General features: G+C 54.1%; 1 protein-coding gene across 6 annotated transcripts in view; it reads right to left on the bottom strand.

The window, feature by feature from the left end:
* Nucleotides 1–12,299, bottom strand: part of ELFN2 (extracellular leucine rich repeat and fibronectin type III domain containing 2) — a 67,578-nt gene extending 55,279 nt beyond the window's left edge. Inside the window, exons 1-2 of one of the 6 annotated variants that reach the window (XM_019664581.1) lie at nt 12,207–12,299; nt 3,839–3,966 (exon numbers count right to left, since the gene is read on the bottom strand). The gene's annotated coding sequence lies outside the window, so the exon portion shown is untranslated. Of the gene's footprint in view, nt 1–426; nt 544–847; nt 1,138–1,392; nt 1,456–3,838; nt 5,768–12,206 lie in introns of those variants that run through there. The other 5 variants (XM_019664577.1, XR_002126455.1, XM_019664579.1 and 2 more) reach the window with 5 other exon arrangements.
* Between the last annotated feature and the right edge of the window lie 19 nt (nt 12,300–12,318).

The following is a 12,318-nucleotide window of genomic DNA, read 5'->3' on the forward strand; positions in this document are numbered from 1 at the left end:
GCACACACGTCCCTCCCCACGTGCACACAGCGCCCTGCCAGCCAACACACCCACCCCTCCGGCCCCCTCCTCTGCCAGTTGCTGAAGCCCACACACACACACACACACACACACACACACACACACACACACACACACACACACACACACACACACCCGCCGGGCAGTGGCCCTGGCCCTGCCAGAACTGCAGTCTCTGACGATTCCTGCTGCTTCCCAGGGCTGCCTCTCTGTTTGCCCCACAGCAGCGCAACGGAGAAAGGGCGAACCCTTGGCTAGGGTCCCCATCCTCCCGGTCGCCCCTACTCCTCAATTCTGGTTCTCTTACCAAACCTACAGCCCTCCTGCGGGGAAGGGGTGTAAAGCCCCACCCTGGGACCTTCTCCCCCTGGAACTGTCATTCAGCACAAATCAAAGACCCCTTACCAGCTACGAAGATGAATGCCTTGAACCTGGCAGCACTCCGGGAAAGAGAGGGGCAAGGGCCCCTGATTCGCAAAGATGGGGGCAGAGAGATTCGGTGTGGCACTGGCTGGCACCACCCCCAAAAAATACTCACCTCACCGACCGTCCTCTGCGTCCTCCCGCCTCCGCCCACCACTACCACCACACCGACCCCACCCCCACCGCCACCCCCGCACAGGGTGGTCCCCGGGGGCTTCACAGGGATCCCCAGGCACAGGAGGCAATGGGGGCGGCTTCCCCCGTCTCATTCTCCCCCTGCTGTGTCCCCTTCCAAGCCCCACCCCCACCGGCGGAAGAGGTACCCTCCGGTTTCTGCCCCTGCTCCCACCTTCTCCCCGTCTCCTCCAGCCGTGGGGGCTCAGATCCGGAGGAATTCACTTACCCTCCAGCCCCAGCCGGGATCCAGGCCGAGCGCCGCCTCCACTAGCGGCTGCTGCGGGGCCTGCGGGTGAGTGTGAGTGTGAGCGCGGGTGCGGGTGTGCGCGGCGCCCGGCGGGCTCGGCGCGTGTCGTGTGTCTGTGGCGTGGCCCGTGTGTGTGTCTGCGAGCAAGCGGGTGCGCGCAGACACCGCCACCCCCGCCTCCCGCCGCCGCGCCTTTGCCTCAGCCGGGCCCGCAGCCCAAAGGGGGCCAAGCGCCGCGGGCGTCAGAGCCGAGGCTGGCCGTCTGTCCGCCCGCCCTCGCCGCCCCGGCGCCCGCTCCCTTCGCAGGCCTATCCGCAGCGAGACCCCTCCGCCCCCTCTCCCGGCTGGCTCCTTCCACTGACACACGCACACTCGCAGGCACACACCCGCGCGGCGGGGGCCGCGCCCGGCTCCGCCGCTGCAGCTGCAGCGTCCGGAGAGGCGGCTGCAGCCCCGCAGACCGCGGAGCCCCAGGCACCGGCCGGGTGTGCCCCGGCCCCGCCTCGGCTCCCAGCCCTGCTCACCCCGCCGGGTCCGGGTCCCGCCGCTGCTGTCGCTGTAGCGAGAGCATTCAACAGCTGGAGGCAAACTTGCCGCGGGGCTGGGCGCCCGAGATGCGCAGCGCCCCCCAGCGCCCGCCAGAGGACGCCCGCGCCCCCTGGACTCCACCTCCACGCGTGGACCATCCCCCGTTCCTGACCCCATCTCCAGCCGCCCGCGTCCTGGCTCCAGCTGAGGGCGACCCGAGAAGCGTGACTGCTTCGTTCCCATTTTTACAGGCGAGACGACTGAGGCTGGGTGAGAGGAGTGACTCCCCCAAGGTCACACAGCGAGCTGGATAGCAGAGACATTGTTAGACTCCAGATCTCTCTACCCTTGGGCCAGGGCTCTTGGCTACTGCTCACTACCTTTCCCCACCGCCTCGCGAAGTATGCCCAGGGGTATATTGGGTTCTGTTGCAACCCAGAGAATTTCCTAAGCCTTCACGCCTTAGAGCCTCCCTGGCCAACACCCCCACACACATGCGCCACCTGCAAAGGAATAAACGGTAGGGGTGGGGGAGGGGGGAGGTAGAAGATGCAGAAAGAAATTCTGGCATCTGGGGCCTGTACCCCTGCACTTAGGCACACAAGCACCGAGTGAAGAGACTCGGCTTGTGTCACTGGTACAAGAAGAAACAGGCGCTTTTTCTCCGTTCCTGGGATCAGCAAACCCACATGCTGAAGCCCTGCCTGGGCAGCCCCTGTGCATCTCAGTCACTTTGACGGGGCAGCATGCGCCAGTGTCTGTCCTCAGGTAGTGAAGCCAAGCCAGGGCTGCAGGAACTCCCGGCAGGTGCATCTCATTCAGGCCAGGAATGGAGGAGAGTATGGAAGGAGCCACTGCCTGAGCTGAATCTTGACGAATGAGTAGGAGTTGGTCAGCTGAAGGTGAAGAAGGATGTCCCAGGCTGCGGGAACAGCATGTGCAAAGGCACAGAGGCGTGAGACAGCTTGGTGTGTGTGTGCAGGGGACTCCACAAAGTTGGGTATTACTAGAGCAGAAAGAACGTCTGTTCAGAAATTCCTCCCACCTGTCAACTGAGAACAGGAAAGCTGGTCCAGGATGGGACTGGGAGGGCAGACAAGCGCTGGGACGCAGGACACCGTTATCTCCGAGTAGGAGACAGACTTGGGCGTTCCACCTCTGCCCTCCACAACTGCGCTTCAGGCTGCCTGGCACACTCCTACCCACCCTTCAAAGCCCCTCGCTGCAGACCCAAACAAGTCATTATACTGTCTCTGACCTCTAAACTGAGCCCTCCTAGAGGTAAGGAGCCCTATGGATCACACTGTATGTCCCCCTAGCAGGGCTGGGCATGAAGTAGGGTCCCACCCGAAGTCCTTGCTGGAAGAACCTTCACCCACCGCCCCGCCCACCTCAGGCAGAGACACAAAAGCCCCTGCGCCCTCTGGCGGATGTAGCGCGCAACTGCAGAGAACTCCCTAATTCTCCCCTGTGGCCGAGGCTCTCCCCCGAGCAGACCCCTTCAGAGGTGGCACTGGAGGAGGCCCCCAGCTCTTGCCCAAGAAACTGAGCAATGTTCCCAAGGAACGCCGGGAAGAGGCAGCAAAACGGCCTTTTCTGGTTCTGTTTGCATGATTTTCCCTCCCACTCATCTGCCAAAGGGCAAATCACTCCCCTCTCTGAGCCTCAGTTTCCTCTTTTGTGAAATGAGAATGACAAAAGCAGCCCTGTCCCCAGCACAATACTGGGCTTACCACATGGGCACTTCCCTCCAGGTCTAGCTGGATTAGCTCTGAGCTGCTTTTGAGCTCTAAAACATTCTAATATTCTCCCTTCCCTTACCAGGCAGACGTAACCTGGCAAGACTTTCAAATGCCTGAGTCAGATAGAAGATGGAATTGACCTGGGCTAACCAAGGGTCATGGCGGACCACACCATTTGTACATCCAACTGGGCTTTCTCTAGTCTGGCACTGTCCCAAAGAACTTTCTTCGATGGTGGAAATGTTACATATCTGCATTGTCCAGTGTAGTAGCCACTAGCCACATGTGCCTATTGGGTGCTTGAAACTGTGGCTAGTCAGACTGAGGAACTAAACTTTTAAATTTTATTTTATTATTTTTTATTTAAATAGCTATCTGTGGCTAGTGGCAACCATGTTGGATAGTGCAGGCCCAGAAAGACAGCAACCAACCTCCGCAATAAAATAGAGCCCAGAGAGAGATAACACACACACACACACACACACACACACACACACACACACACACACGGGACCCTGAGCACTCTGACCAGGCCCCGGGGGGGGGCGGGGAGGGGATGAGATTGCATGGAATCTCTAGGTGGACAGGTAAGGTTAAGACAAGTATGGGCAGCAACAGGTCCATCCCCATAGTCACTGTCCTAGGTTAGGCCTTGCCATCTTTCACCTGGACACCTGCAACAACCCCCCTCATCACCCACCTATTCAAACCCTCCAGTAGCTTCTCAGAGCCCATGCAGGGATGCAGTATATTTCATTTCTCATGACATCAAATGATCGGCAGATGTTCCCTCTTCAGAGAGTGTCATGATCAACTGGTGATGTCTGCCTAGGGTGCAAACACAGAGACCAGTGGTACACCCTCTCCGCTAGAGAATCAAATCCAAACTATCTTGCCCAAACAAGACCCTTTGCAATGGAGCCCTTACTTACCCCTCCAGCATTATCTTCTCTCACCCCACACATGCTCTGGGGTCCCAGCAACATTTACACTTGCCCTTTCCAGAACATGCCATGAATGTCTCACCTCATAATCTCTACACCTGTGTGCTCTTGATCCTGCTGTTCCCTTAGCCTGGAAGCCTTTCCTCCTCTCATATTTCTTCTCTACCTGTCTACTTCCAGTCTATCACCAGGTACTGCTCAAAGGCTGCCTCCTCGGTGAAGCCTCCCCTGACTACCCCTAAGCTAAGCCGGCCAAGTTACTTCTTCCTCCACTGGCTCCCAGAACACTCTGTGTAGGCCATGACAGCGCACATCACATCATGTTATTATTCATTCTCACACATCCTCTCCTACCTTATTCCTCACACAATCACCTCTATCACAGGAGGTACCATGTATCGGAGGCTCCCTTGGGGCCAGGCACTGGGCAGGGCCCTTTTAATACATTATTCTCATTAATAAGTCACCAAAGTGGACATTGGGAGGGGGGTGTTCTGGGCACCCAGCGTCTTTCCTTTTCCCACCAACACCCCAATCTCCCCTCTCCCCGCTGCCATGTACAGCCTTAGGGGAGTGTGAATCAAGGTGCCTCTCCTGCCCATAGCTGGGCTAGCTGAGTCACGGCTGGAGTGTTGATGTGTGCAGGAGAAATGGCCAAAGCAGAACCATCCAGAAGCCTTGGTGCCAGGCAACAGGCAGGTATTTATAGCCACTTGGACCCCTGTCCTGAATCCCAGAACTCTATCTGCTCTGGGATCTATCTCCCAGCAGGGTCCACCAGTAAGTGCCCTTTCTACCCCAGGTGACCAGATGTGGCTCACTGTGACCCCACTGCCTTGGCCACATCACCACAAGGACTTTATCCAGGAGCTCTTCCTTTCTGCAGAGCTTCGAGAAGAGAGCAGGCAGAGTGAGAGAAACACATAAACGCTAAAAGCTGCACGCACTGTTCAAGGGGAAATGACAAGACCCACCCTTTGTACTTAAGGGAATTTTTTTTTCACTTGGTCTACCTGGCATTTCGCGTCGATGCTAAGGAAATTAGGTTAAGCGACTCTTTTAGAGAAACACACGCGCACGCCACACAGGAGAGTGTATGGGGTGTCACATTCCTGTTTTGGACCCAGACCAAAAGTGAGATTAACTGCTGTGCCACTCCAATGCTGGAACTGAGGGCTATGATGCCTGGGGACAGGAACTGGTGGTGACACACAGAACCTAGAAGAAAAAGAAAAAAATGGAGATTGACCCCCAAAACCTCTGCCCCTTGCCTGCCATGGAACCATCCCAAAGGAAATATGAAAACGCGGAGGCTGAGCTGCCTTGTCAGGAAGGTCTGTTTTGTTTATCTGAGCAGGTGACACGTCAGGGGAAGCAAGGTTGAAGGTGAGGGTTAGGGAACGAATGATTCCTGGGCCTCCTCAGAATGAGAGGGTTTGGAGCTGGGGGGTTGAGGAAAAGTGGGTGGGCGGCAGGAGAGGAGCTACAGGTCACGAGGAAGGTGAGAGGGAGAGAAGCCCCCAGAGGAGGCCTGGTTGTAAGAGGATTTTGGAGAGTACACAGGTTTCTAAAAGGGAGTTTTAAATTGTTTTCCTGTAGAGTGTGCACGTCAGCCTCCCCTACCACCTTCCCTCCCCCACTCCCTTCAGAAAAGTCTGCATGCTTATTATATTGGTCATCTGTAGCTGTGTAACAAATTACCTCAAAACTCAGCGACTTAAGTCAACATTATATATATATATATGTATGTATATAATTTCACAGTTCCTGTGGTCAGGCATTTAGGAGTGGGTGACTCTGACTTAAAATCTTATAAGATTGAGTCAAGGTGTTTGTCCGGGGCTCCCCTCGTCTGAGGGCTGGACTGGGGCTGAGGATCTGCTTCCAAGATGGTTCGTTTTTGTGGCTGGCAAGTTAGTTGGTGCTGGCTGTTGGCGGGAGGCCTCAGTGCCTTGTCATACGGACCCCTCAACAGGACTGCTTGAGAGTCCTTACAGCATGACAGCTGCTTCCCCCAGAGCCGGAACAAGGAGAAAGCCGCAAGGTCTTGTGTGACCGATCCTCTGAAGTTACACACTGTCATTTTTGCAAATTCCTATTAGCCACACAAGTCTATCCTGTTCACTGTGGGAGGGGAAGACACAGGGTGTGAATTCCAGGAGGAAGGTTATCATCAGGAACCATCTTGGGGGCCAGTGGGCTTGAGATCAATTAATTATATTTGGGGGAAGTTGAGGAAACTCTCTGTCCTGCATCCAGACTAGCAAAGGTGAAAACAGAACTAAGGGTGCGGATACCAGAGCTGAAGAATCTGAGTCCACAGGAGTCTATGATTCTGAGAGTCTCTAGTCCTCATGGTCCATGAATCAAGGGCGGCCCAAGGCTAATGAGGCATGAAGAATGTGCATAAATTTCCTGATGAAGGCTAGACGACAGTAAGGGGTAGCTGGGTGTGTGGCCCCCATGAGAGGGTGCCTATGAGGGCCAGAGGCTAAGGTCACACTCTGGGGGATATTTTGAAGTGTCCAGTTATGGGAGGGCCCTCAGGGAATCTCGTTAGGGGTGCTGAGGTACCCTGCTTGCCTGGCGTAGAGCTGAGATTCTTGAGTGGTGAGGTTGGCCAGCCTGCCTCTCCACCAGACTTCAGCGGAGCAGGCCTGCCATGCACCCCGGACAGGGAAGAAATGGGAGTCCCCCCCCCCACAGTTGATACTCCCGGTGTGTCCGCTAGAATGTGAGCGACTCCCAGACCCGGCCATGTCTGACCCAGTCTGTGCCCTAGGTGCCCAGCCTCTCGCCAGGCGCTTAGGGGGTGCTTTTAGAAGGCTCTCATGAGCTGTCCCATCCGATGGGGCAAGAGTCAGACTGAGAGTGTCCTCATCACCCTTCAGAGGCCTGCTTCAACATAGGTGAGGTCTGCAGGCATGCGCAGCCCTGTGACAGACCACTGCCCCCCAGCCTTCTGATCCAGGGGTCTCCTCTGAGACACTCCCAGGGAGAGCTGGAGGAAGATGGGGGCGTCTCAGCTGACTTATGCTGCCCACTAGCCAGAGACGGCTAAGCTCCGCACGGTTGAAGTGTGTGCCATTTGGATCTAAGGGCCCTGCTATGAGGCTCCGGATTTCTGCGGTCCAGGGATCCTGCTGGAACCTCAGGCCTGAGCCCTGCAGCCACAGCAGGGGGGTGGCGTGCATCTCAGCTGGCTCAGCGGCCATGAGGTCAACCAGGCAGCCTGTGTTATTAAACCATCTATCTGGCTCTGCCCGGAGGGATGCTGGAGGTGGCGACAGACTCGCTTCCACTGCCTGGGTCCGGAACTGGGGCAGCTGGAGGCCCCTGGGAGCTGGAGGTCACTGGCCTCGTGGCCGGGATTGTCACTGCCGACCTGATGACGGCTCCAAGCCTCCAGATGCTACAGGGACTGGAAGAGGCGCTGACTGGCTGGTTTCCTTGTGCTCTTTCTCTGCTCAAAAACTTCCAAACTCCAATTCCATGGGGTAAAACGCCAACTCCTTACACCGACATCTGGAGTTCTCTGCAACCTGGCCACATTCTACCTAGAATCATAGTAATAGCTCAAAATGGGGGCGTTTACTCTCTCTTTCAGGCTTGATGCCAAATGTTCCCCATGAATTAAACTCTCAGTGAATGATGACAACAATTTTACAAGGAACTTAGTGTTATTCCCATTTTACTGACGAGGCTCAGAGACGCTGAGCAATTTGACCAAGATTGCACAGAGAGGAAGAAGCAACGGTTTTCCTGCTGGGGGAGCCATGCTGCGGCTGCAGGGTTCTTGGGGGGTTTTAGGCTGGTCATCCCATCCGTAGTCTCCATATAGCTTGTCATTCCCAGAGCCTTCCCTTGATACCTAATGTTCTCTCAATCTAAAACCCCAGTGTCCAAAGGTCCCTGTGGGTGGGCAAATAGGTGTGTGTTCCCAAGACTGCAGGAAACGACAGGTGTGTGTGGCCTCTACTAAGTTACTCAGGCCCAAAACCCAGATGCCACTTTCATGCCACCTGGGCACCCTGCAAATCAGATCCTTCAACAACTCCTGTCATCTCTGCCTCCAAAATGTAGCCTAACACAGCCCCGTCCCTCTCTGTCACTGCCACAGAGGCGAGGGCAGGGTCTGTCCTATTCATCTCTGCTCAGAACCTGGCATGCACTAGGCACTCCAAAAATATTTGCTGAATAAAATAATCAAGTTCATGCCTGAGGGAGGGAGGGAGGGAGGGAAGGGAAGGAAGGAAGGAAGGAAGGAAGGAAGGAAGGAAGGAAGGAAGGAAGGAAGGAAGGAAGGAAGGAAGGAAGGAAAGAAGGGGAAGGGAAGGATGGAGGGAGGGTAACTATGTGAAGAAATAAAATGTACGGGAGAGCAGAAAGGCAAGTTCTTCCGTGGGGACTGGGGTGGGGCACCGGACAACAGGAAACCTTCACACAAGAAGAGATGCTGGAGTTACCTGCCAGTCTGACAGGTAGGGAGGGGCAGACAGGCAGTGCTCCTGGAAAGCACAGGTACAGAGGCATGAAATGGCCAGGACAGCGTGGGGCAACAGAGACCCAGGAAGGCAACCCAGGACCCTGCCTCATCCCTCCTTGGGCTCCGCAAGGTCCTTCCCAGCCCCGGCCCAGGTGCCCTTTCACCTCCCCTCAGGCAAGGTGGCTCCATGCCCTCCTTCCAGGCCCTGGATTTCCCTGGTGGAGTCTCTCTCTTCTTGGCCCACAGCCCAGACCTGAGATAAAAGAGCAACTTCTGCTTTTTCTCACTCAAATCCTTCTGATGCTCTGTCTGCGGTATCTTGGAAACCTCCCCTCACATGTCCTGCTCCCCCACCCACCTCACACTTGGGGCCCGTGGCACTCGGTCTCCACAGTTCCAACATTTTATTCTCAGAATAAGCACTAGACAAGCCTTAGCATCCCAAACACCCAGCTACACCTTGATTTTGCTGAGCCTGGCCAGGCCAGTGTTGGGTTTTTCCCCTCGCTTCTGAGGAGGGAATTTTCTGCCAGAGGCTGAGTTCCGTTTTCCCCTCCCTGATGCCTTTCCCAGAGTAGAGCCCAACCTTGACTGCAAACTCAGCACCAAGAGGAGGAGGCCTGGAGCAGGGCCTGGAGGTGGGAGGGTGTCTGAAGCCAGGTGGGCTCGTTTGAAACTAGATGCTCACCACAGCTGTGTGAGGGCTAGAGGGGAGTAAGGAAGGCGTCAGCGCCACAGCCCAGCAGGCTGGAGCTCAGGGCAGGGCCCAGATGCCCTGGAGAAGATAACAATATCCCCCCGCACTTTCAGGTAGCTGCCCCGTGCCAGGTTATGTACAAATGCCGTTGAAACCTCACAACTTGAGAGGAAGTCATCCGTCAGGACTTGTGGTTGCAAGTGACAGAAACCCAGCTTGAGCCTAGCTTGAACCGGCTTATACTCAAAAGAGGAGACATTGGCTCCCGTTAACAGGGCAAGGTGGGGAAATTCTGCCTGAGGAAGATGGTTAAGGAGGAGGAGGCCATCTTGAATGCCATCAGCATTTTCTCCCTCTCTCTCTCTCTGGCTTAGTTCTCTCTGGCCGCTGTCCCCACAGCAGTGAAGCCAGGAGCTCCCACAGCCCCAGGTTTACAGCCGTACAGGTTCATGGCGATACCGGGAAGAGCTTTTCTTCCACTTCCATTCTGAACAATTCTAGGGAAGGACTCTGATTGGCCCAGCATGGATCACATGCCTCTCTCTCAGACCAATTACTGTGGCCAGAATGATGAGGGCAGATTAATGGCCCAGCCTGGGTTTAGTTACCCGCACCCTGTAGCTGGAGGAAGTCCTGTCAGCAGAATAGGGGGGAGACCCTGGGCAGACAGAAACAATAGCAGCAGTACAGGTTTTATTAATCTACTTCATTTGTTCTTGTTAATAAACACCTTACTTTGGAATAAATTTAGATGTATTAAAAAACGCAAAGATAGCACAGGGAGTTGCTGCATAGCCTTCGCCCGGCTTCCCCTGACGTTAACCTCTTACGTAACCAAGGTACATTTGTCAACATTAAGAAATTAGCACCGGTACATTCCTATTAACTAAACTGCAGACTTCATCCATATTCACCCATTTTCCCACTAATGTCTCTTTTCTGTTCCAGGATCCCACCCAGGACACCACATGGCATTTAGTCATCATGTCTCCTTAGTCGCCTCAGGTCTGTGATAGTGTCTCGTTCTTTCCTTCCTTTTCATGACCTTGGCAGTTTTGAAGGGTACTGGTCAAGTATTTTGTAGCATGTAGTATTTGGGGTTTATGTGATGCCTTCTAATGACTGGTCTGGGTCATGGGTGGGGGAGAAGAGCACAGAGGTGTGGTGCCCCTGTCATTGCTGCATATCGGGAGGTGCGTGCTATCTACATGCCTACTGATGTTAACCTTGCTCACTTGGTTAAGGTGAGATCTTCCTCTACTAAACAGGTTGGGAAACTGAGGCTTGGACAGGCTAAGCTGCTTGTGCCAGAGTGAATTGTGGGACCTAATGTGAACCAGGCCTGATTCCCAATATCTCAGAGTTCTTTGGCGTTTGAGGCAGGAGCCCACTCTAGGAATGGGAAAGTGAGAAAGGTTGCATCATGGAATCTGCGCGAGGTTTGCAGCAGGAGGTCTTGGCCCAAGACTTCTCCCTGGGAGGCAAAGCCCTGCCTGGATCAGCCTGGGGGCTCAAAAGCCACAGTAGACTCTAACCAGGAGGAGGAGGAAAAGGAGGCAGGTTGGCACAAGGACCATGGCTCAGCTGGGTAGGAAGGGTGAAGGAAGGAGGGAATGAGAAGCATGATTGGGCCAGAACAATCCAGGAAGTCTCCCTGAAATAAAAGGCTGCGATTGTAGGAACAGTCAGGAGGCTGGCTCAGGTGCGAGGCCCATCTCAGGAGACAGGAAAGCAAAGAGCTTGAGACCACGACACTTGGGGTTTAACAAGACTGGATTCAGCTCCTTACGCCACCACTTCCCGACCAGGTGATCTTGGGCAAGTGACTGCTCCCCAAGCTGATTTGGGGCTTTCTAGTCCCCAGGCTTTGCCTGCCCTGCTCACCTGCCTGATAGACTCATTCCTGAGCCAGCTCTCAGACCTCCCCAGCCTGGACATATTTGGTGGGACCCAGAGCAAGATGAAAATGTGAGACTCTTCATTCAAAAGTTATTAAGAATTTCGAGATGGCAATGGAGAACATTAAGCTAAGTGCGGGGTCCTTCCAGGCAGGGGCCCGGAGTGACTGCACAAGTCACATGCCCATGAAGTCGACCCAGTCTCCACCCCACAGTGGCCACCCTCACCCTGTGATATGATTGCCACATTTTCTTAACAATTTCTTGGCCATTAATCATAAGCTACCTACCAATAGTGTACCAAGTGGTTGCTTTGCTCTCATGTGGTTTTTCCTTGTCTTGCCTTGGGTGAAAGGTTGGATGAGATGAACTCCATGGTGCTTCCAACAGTTACATTTGATGTCCTTTAATTTTATGGTTCTGATATATATATATATATATATTTTTTTTTTTTGCCAGGATGCTTCTGAGCTTCCAGCCTCAGATGCTAAGAGGCCAGGGGTCAGGGCTTCCCTCATGTGGTCTCAAAATCCTGATGTCCCCGGGCAGTTTTGAGGTATTTAGATGGAATAAGAAGGGTTGGGGGAACTTCATTCACTTACATTTTGCCAGTTTGAATTGTGAAATTAACTGTGATTTTTGCAGTAATTGTGCCATTCTTAAAGGTGCTATGTGCTCCAAAAACCATGGATCCGTCTCCGATGGTGGGTTCAAAGGCATTAATCTGCCCTCAACAGGGTGCTGTTAGCCAGGCTGGCACATTTTCACATTTTGTGCATTACTGCTTGTTGTTTGTTAACTTTGCTCTTTCCCCCCCTTATTGTCAAGAGGCAGAATATTAGAACCAGCCTGCCTGCACTCATCTCTTATCTCTGCTATGAAGATGTGTGCAAGTTGCTTAATCTCTCTGGGGCTCAATTTCTTCATCTGAAAAACGGAGACCAAATGAGTTCTGGGTCTTCCTAGGTTACTATTGCTGCTTACAAATTCTGATGGTGTAAAACAAAACAAGACAAAACACACACAACCATTTTATTGCTCACAATTTTGTGGGTCAGGAATTCCGCAGGGCTCAGCTGAGCAGTTTCTGCTTGGGGTTCTTATGCAGGTAGAGTCAGATGCTGATTGGGGCTGCCCTCCGCACTGGACAGCCAA

This window comes from Hipposideros armiger, unplaced genomic scaffold (assembly GCF_001890085.2).
Source record: "Hipposideros armiger isolate ML-2016 unplaced genomic scaffold, ASM189008v1 scaffold_426, whole genome shotgun sequence".
Taxonomy (NCBI): Eukaryota; Metazoa; Chordata; class Mammalia; order Chiroptera; family Hipposideridae; genus Hipposideros; species Hipposideros armiger.